This window comes from Octodon degus, unplaced genomic scaffold, assembly GCF_000260255.1.
Source record: "Octodon degus isolate 3935 unplaced genomic scaffold, OctDeg1.0 scaffold00022, whole genome shotgun sequence".
Lineage (NCBI taxonomy): Eukaryota > Metazoa > Chordata > Mammalia > Rodentia > Octodontidae > Octodon > Octodon degus.
In genome coordinates this window covers 2614737-2623172 of record NW_004524598.1, presented here as the reverse complement: position 1 = coordinate 2623172, position 8436 = coordinate 2614737, and positions in this window count along the sequence as shown.

Here is an 8436-nt window from a genome sequence, read left to right as displayed (position 1 = left end):
AGAAATTATATAGATATATAATTTTTTAAGTAAAAATATGCAATAGGAGGGTGAGAAGATGGTGTGATTGATACACTAACCTAGATTGGATAGCCTGCACACAATATAAGGGAAGAAGACTTCTTTCCCACCTTTTCACTGTTATTGCTTTTGTTGTCTTCTGTCACCGTGAAGTATTCCCTCTCTGCCCTGCAACTCTGCCTTGGAGCCAGCTGATTATGAACTGAAACCTCCATATACACATCCCTCTTCAACTCTGGGTGTCAGGTATTTTGTTCCAGCAATAAGGCAAAATAGCCAAGAAGCTTCTTAATGTCATCACACTTGCCAAATTTATCTAGCTAGGAGGTGAGTGTTGGACATGAATATACAAAAGATCATAATAGAGCACTTTCCATGGGTCAGCGTGGTTATGTCCCAGGCTTCAGAAAGCCAATACACTCAGTGATGATGCTAGCGACAATCTTCTGGGAAATAGGACAGAATTTCCCAGGGCAGTTGGTATGCTTGGAATTTAGGGTGGCAGAGATGGCATCAGCATTGGTCTTGCACTCTTCCCCGATGCCAAAACTGTCAGAGATACTCCTGGTCAGCGAGGATAAAGAATTGGTTACTCGGGAAGCACTGCTGAAAATCTCGAAGAAACTATCATTTTTCTCATGCTTCATTGCCATCATAACCATGGGGCAATCGGCAAAAGAAACAGGGACAATTATCTTTGGGACAGCATGGTTAAAGTGGGCTCCACTCTTTTCCAAGACTGTAAGTAGAGAGCAGAAGATGTCACAATCTATTCAGCATCAGCACTATGGCATTGGATTTTAAAGAGACCTTGTTTCTGGTGGTGAAAGTGACTTTTCTGTTGGTCACCAGGTTCTAATCCTCATTCTTGACCCTGTCATCGAATTAGATATGGGTGGCATCAAGTAGAGTCCATAAACTCTATAATCCTGATCGATAGAGGCATTTCTATTCCAGTAAATATCTGCTTTGCTGAAACTCACAGCAGCCCTGGTGGCCAGGCAACTCATAGGGATGGAGTCATTTACTCCAATCTTCACATGGTGACGTCTCAAGGACAAAGTTGGTACTGAATTAAAAAATAAATGTAGCAGACTTTCAATACAGGATCATGGTGTTTGCAGTGCACTCCAAAGCTGATACAGTCTTGTGTTTCACACTGAGGGGGTAAGCATGTCCAAATCACACTACTTTCTGTGACCCTATATTATTTCCTGAAGGTTTTCCTAGCCTACAGGATCTAATATTTATATTAGCTGAAATGATTTTGCTGCTTCTTGTGAGCTGGAAAAAGTATTTTGAGGATAGTGATATTTGCTTTCAATTAATTATTTTTCTTGAGTGTTCCTAAATATCATGATTCAGGATAGAATTAGTTTTCCTGTTAGGATTTAAGGTGAGGGACACATAAACAGTACATAAGTCACTTTCTCATTGCTGAGACAAAATACCCAGTAGCACAATTTAAGGAGAGCTTTATTTCAATTCATGGCTTCAGAGTGTCTAGTAGGTGTCATTTGGCTCTGAGACAGAAAGGACGCAGGGTATCATACAAGGGTATGATGTAGGGAAACTGCTCAGCTCCCATAAATGAGGAGCACACAGAGAGAGAGAACTTCAGACAAAAATCCATCCTTCCATATTGTGCTCCAGGAACCAACTGCTATGACCAGTCTCTACCTCCCAACATCGATGACCCATTCTACTGATCATTATAGTGATACAATCAACTTCCAGTCCTCCACCTCTGAACCATTGAGATTTTGGAGGATGTTTTAAATCCTAACTATAACAGCTAGAAAGGCTATTCTATACTTCTGAGGCCATAAACAAAGAGAAGTAATTCTACCCTCTTGTGAGACAAAGAAATTTCATCCTTTAGTTTTGCAGCAAGTCTGTACCTTCTTTTTTTTTTAAATTTTTATTATTATTATTATTATTGTGTGTGTGTGTGTGTGTGTGTGTGTATGTGTGGCCAGCTCAGCCCACCAGGGGGCGGGGCTGGCTGGCATGTGGTGCTGGGGGATTGAACCGCGGTCCATGTGCTTTGCTAAGCTTGTTCTAAGTAGGTGCTTTAGACCACGGAGCCATCTCACCAGCCCAAGTCTGTACCTTCTTAATGACTTTTTGCTGATTTAAATAATTTCTGTCTATCAAGCAAGAAATTCGTAAGAAAGTCCTTAAAGTGAACAGGACACACTACCCCAGCATTTGGGGCCTGTTGTTGATACACACTTTTCACCCATATTACTTGGGAAACTGTTAAAATGCAAAATATTTGAAATGTTACTTGTCTTCCAAATACTTATCAGGACCCCAGGTATGTTAATTCGAGGCACTCCTCTTTTTTGGAGGAATCTAGAATTGGATTTTTAGCACAATGAATATAAATGACTGCCAACAAGTAACATTAGTCAGGGACCCATTTTAAATGTTTGCATATATTATGGAGACACTCTGTAGTGAGCCAGGAAGTTTGCATATGAACATATAGGAAAAATAATATTAATGGAGTGCTAAAAATTACTTCAAAATGATTAAAGACAAAGCAATAGTTGACAGCTATAGAGTGCAACCAAAAAAAAAAAAAAAAAAAAAAAAAAAAAGGTCAATTAGAGAAATGTCTTAAAAAGAATTACACAACCATGTACTATTTTTTTTACAAAACCTGTGAGCCAGTAAGTTCTGTTCATTATAAAAAAGAATTTTGGAGAAAAACCTGTTTTTGTATTTCAAAAGGAAAGTTTAGAACACTTCTTTTAAATTTCAGGCTGAATAAAATTTGTATGTTTATTTATGACATTTGAAAAAATCTCTAGATTGTTTTTATTCAAATGTTTGCAGGTGTGAATAATTAAAATATCACACTTTCATTTGATTGTATGAGCATTCTCATGTCTGCAAATGATTTTAATCAACTTCAGGGAACATGGGGGACCTTGATAATTAGCACAAGTTTATGTACAAGCATTAGAGTTCAAAATTATAATTCAAATTGCATCCCTCATTGTTATTTGTATTTGTTTGAACTTCCATTTTTCATAGGAAATAATAATGCACCAAGTGATCAAAATAATTTTCTTTCTTTTCATATAAAACTACTCCTGGATTAACACAAATACTAAAATATTTTATTAATAAACACAGGCAGAAATTGATTAGATGATAGAAAAGTGTGTATTTATTTTTAATTAAATTTCTAGTATGCTTTTGGTATGAATAAATTGTTTATTATCTTGAAACTAATGCACTGTAGCTAAGAGTGGTAAGTTTATTCTGGACAATTCTATGAGGCTCAAGGTCCGTTTTGGAATGTGTCTATTTTGGGAAACATGTAACATGTCTAAACCAGCTCACTGAGGGAAAATAAACACTTCAGCATTATAAAGACCAAGAGCCAAACATTATCTCCATTTCCAGAGTTTAATATCATCATTTGTAAACTAACATAACAATTCTACTCCATAAATTTTTGAGAATTAAATGAAGCAATATCTGCACAGATCCCAGCGCATGCTATATTCTAAGTGAATAATTGCTGTTAGTATCACACATATAAATAGGCCTAAAATCTTCTGTGAAAGGTTCTAAAACTAATGTGATTAAAGTAACATATCGTTATCAAAATTTTCATTTTGTTTTACAGCAGTTCATTTGAAGAAATGAAACGATGATTCAGAAAAAAAAAAAAAAAACATAAATATTGACTTTTGGAGAATAGTAAACACATGTAAACTGATTAAGCCCAAACATTTGGACTCTGGGTACACTGGAACAATGAATTTCAGACCTAAAAGTTTTTAGTGTCTCATCTGCTAGAAACCGACAGTCCTCAGTGTAAGATGACGTTTAGGGACCGGCATATTTACTGGACACATCAACTGGATTCTGAGGCAAGTGATCCCCAGCCTAACTGGGAGACGCCCTACAGCTGGGCAAGTGCAAGAGCCATAGCTTGCTCATTCAGGGACAAAATCTTCTAATCATGCAGTAAGTATTCAATGAGGACTAACATGATTACTGATGATATGATTAGGTTACTAAAATAAAACTAATTAATACAGGTACTGTTGTATTAGTTTCTACCAATGAAAGTTTTATATTAATTTTATTCTGATTTATGAGGTGACGTTTGTATTCGTTATTATGGCCTGTGACAAAAATGGAAATAGACAGACTCATTTATATAAAAAGTGGAGACTTAAGTATGTTATTTAAATTTATATTTCTCCCCAGAATCCCCAAAATATTTGAATCATGAACGTCTTATAGTAGAAACGATCTAGTTATAACTTACAACTCCATATTCATTTTTTCCCCTTAAAGTTAATTTTTCTTTCCAAGTGACAGAAAATAGGCTCTTATAGTATCTTCTAGTGGTCAGATAACTTTAAACAGAAATCGGTTAAACAATTCATCTGTGTTTGACAAATGGTGCAAGGCCACAGAATAAATTACCAGCACAATCAGCATTGAATCAGGGTGCTTATAAAATAATACCTTTATTATAATTGTCAAAGAGAAAATGAGGTCAAACATATATCATGGTTGGCTATGAAGTACAAATTTTGAATTCAGTGAATAAAAATTTAGTTTTGTTCCTTAGAGTGATTGACATTGTAATTGGAGACAAAATTGTGAATCTCAATATTAAATCAGGTATTTTACTAAAATCTGATAAAATATTATAATTTGTGTCAGATGTTTGAAAGTTTTCTAAGCCTAGAATAGAGCCTATTACTATTGTGGACTTTGAGAAATTTTTAAATGCAAAATTGTGATTTATTCATTTATATTTGCCTATATACTAATGAGTTTATTTTGATATCAAATATTAAACATATGAATGTAAATATGCCAGCAATAAATGAATTGATAATTGTTCTTGAGTGATAAATGAAAATAATGAATATAATTTTCATATTTTCAAATATCCTAAATTTAACAATCCACAGTGCACATTTTTTATGTTATTTTTCCTAATTTCATTTTCCTGTGGCTGTATGTTTTTATGTTTCATAGCATAAAAATAGCATCTTAAGAACACCGCGAATGTCTAAGGATATATGTTGCACCGAGGAATAAAATTGAAGTAGAAACTTTAACAAGCATCATGGCAGTAAAATGCTTAAGGTTTAGGATAATTCTGGTCCCTTGGTTGACCAAGCTAATGCAAATAAGCCCCTAAGTATCCAGGTCTATATGCTTTGAATTACAAATAAGAATAGTTCCCAGAAATCGCTGGCAAGGCTGTTTCATGTGAACAAAACTGCAGAGATCATACAAGCTATAAGAAGCATTATTTGGTAGCTTTACCTGGCACGTGATGAAGCCTCAGAACAGCCTGTCTGTGAAACTGTTCCATAAGTACAGCTTTGCAATAGTGAGGTATTTTCAAAGGAACTTAATTATTCAATTTTTAATTTTGTTAGAGTAAAGCAGAAAAAATCCATGAGAAGTTGGTCTCTAAGATATAATGTATGAAAATGGACTTCCAAGGCATATTACCTAATTAAACACTCATGAAAATAAGCACAAATCATCTGGGAAAAAACAACTTGGTGGAGCTGGGGAGACAGCTCAGTGGAAAAGCAATTGCCTGGCAGGCGCAAGGGTGTGAGTTCAGTCCCCGGTTCCACCGGGGGGGGGGGGGGGACTTGTTACAAACTGAGCTCATGACCTCACAATGCCAAACAATTAAGTGGCAAACCAAAATAAGGAGGTAAAGGGAGTCTTTCTTGAAAGTAAAGAAAAAAACAAAACAAAAGCTCCTGGTTTTTGCAGTAGCAGAAAGTAGAAATCCTTCACAGTGCCTGAACTCAGAAATTTCTGTGGATAAGAAGAGCACCAAAACTGCTGAATTGTTTAGTGGCCACCTACCAAGGAAGCTCTGTGAATTTAAAATGACCATGGGAAGCTAAGTTCTCTAGCCCAGTTACTCAGCATGCAGAGTTTAAGGGAACCTGGAAGGGCCAGCCAGATAGCTCAGCGGACTAAAGAGCCTGCTTAGGCAGAGTGTGGGGCCCGTGGTGAGATCTACCCCCATAGCCCACTGAGAGGGCCACTGAGGCTGGGGCGTGGTGGCACATGCCTGTAATCCCAGCTCTTGGGATGCTGAAAACAGAAGAATCACTGAGTCTGATCTGTGTAGTGAGACCTTGTAGATCTTATACTAAATACATTTTAAAAAATCAATAAATAAAAATAATAAAGGAATCTGGAATTTTAGAGAAAAAGTGGTTGTTCTGCATTTTAAATTCCTCAGAACTCGGGAGGGGCTGTACCTCCCTTTAGTGGGAAGTAACTGCATTCCCTATAGTCTGGGGAAGTTCATTCTCATCCAAAATTCTAGTTAACTGTTTGCTCTTATTTAAATTTCAATAACCATTTCTGATTACATAGTTCTATCTAAGTTCTTTTCTCCTGTTGGCCATCTTATTCACAAGCTACCTCAGCTGTTTTTTTTTTAATAGAATGACTATAATCAATGAAGAACAATTATTCATGTTACAAAAAAGACAAACTATATTGAGTCATAAATTCATTGATATAAAATGTTTTAATAGATTTTTAAGGGTATTTCAGATACACTTGAAGAATAAATTACATAATGGAAAATTAAACTCAAGGAAAACTGAAATACAATGTAAATAATTAAGAGCTTGGAAGACATACAGGACATGATACACATTAAAAATAAATTATGAAATTGCACTATAGGGCTTAATAGAAGCTCCAGAATTAGCAAATAAAGACAAAAGATGATAACATATTTTCAAAGATTTTTTTGTAGGCAGATAAATTGGGCAAACATTATATACTGTCAGAGAAGGACTGAGGTCTCAAGGAAGTAAATGAAAAATAGAGACATCATAATTGTTGCTGGAGGTGCATTTGAAGAAGGCCAGGCCTCATGATAAAGATCACTAGCCATGCCTACATGCCTCCCTAAAGGATAAACAATAACTTGAGATTACACTGTAATTAGAGCCACCTGGTCCAGTAAGTACAGCTAAGCATCAGTGGCCCAGGTGTGTGGGTGGCCAGCACATCCTAATGCATTCTTTGCCCAGAATTGTTCTTTCCATGTGCTCTTACTACAGGATCTGCTTCCCTGCTGGCTCAATATTAACTAAGTGGCTACAATCATAATCCTATAGGTTGATTGCAATTTGACCCATGTTGTATGCACACTGTAGTCTTGCTGAATAAGTTACCTCAGAGGAAACCCCTTTCAGGACCACTCCTGATATTCCATGAGCTATTTTGCCTTATTCTGGAGTACAAAAACTTTCAAATTTGATGTGTTCTTAGTGTTTTGAACAAGGATCTCTCATGGCACTGGCAAGAAAAACCCTCATCCTGAGAAAGGTGGTTGTGTCAACTTGTGAAGTTTAGAAGCTTAAAACTAAATTTCCTCAATAATTCTATACCCTAGGGTATGGAGGACCCATCACAGGTAGCTCATCACCTTGATGATATAATAAAGAAACAAGGAAGGATAGAGGGGCTTTTGTTCTTTCCAGGAGGTCCAGTCTTTACCTTCAACTTGGAGGTCATCTCTGGCTTCTAGCAGGAAACTCTTCAGTTTCCACCTTGGACCTTCAGCCTTCTGATGCAGACTCATCAGCCTTCTATCAAAGACCCATTGGCTGCCTGATATGCACTTACCTGGAACACTGCAGTGATCTCCAGACTTTGGACTGAATTTTTCAGTCTGCAGGGTGCAGACAACCTCTGCACGTTTCATCAGCCAACTCTGTGGCCTGCTATCATTTGCCAATCTTATAAATTCTTACATATTTGTACAACTTAAGTTATATCTCTTTCTCTAATAAAATGCTAATATAAAGTGAGACACTATGTGTTACAGTTTGTGGCTTTGCAAGAAGAACAACAAAATACAGGAGAGCTAATTATGCAATTTTTAAATAATGAATCACCCAAAGAATCATATGCAAACAGTGCAGGAAATCTGACTACACACTAAATACCAAGAATCCAGCTAAGAACCTGGATCCCATGGCAATGTCCTGCATAAGTCCATCTGAAGACCCAGAGCCCATGACAATATCAAATGCAGGTTGATTTCACAGATCTGTGCTAAGGAAGCCCAAAAGTCAGTGATGGAAGCTAGAAAGTCTGTGCTCAGAGGTTCAAGAATCTGTGCTACCAGACTGAGTGATCTGCACTGGAACCAGGAAGTGATGCTCAAAGTGAAGACCAGAACTCCCCCAAAGTGAACCATAAACATTCTCGGTGGCAAGATCCCAAGCTCCTTCAATGCTAACAGCTGAGTTCATCAGGAAAGCTAGCAAGATAACTCTTCCTCTTCTTCTTCTTCTTCTTCTTCTTCTTCTTCTTCTTCTTCTTCTTCTTCTTCTTCTTCTTCTTCTTCTTCTTCTTCTTCTTCTT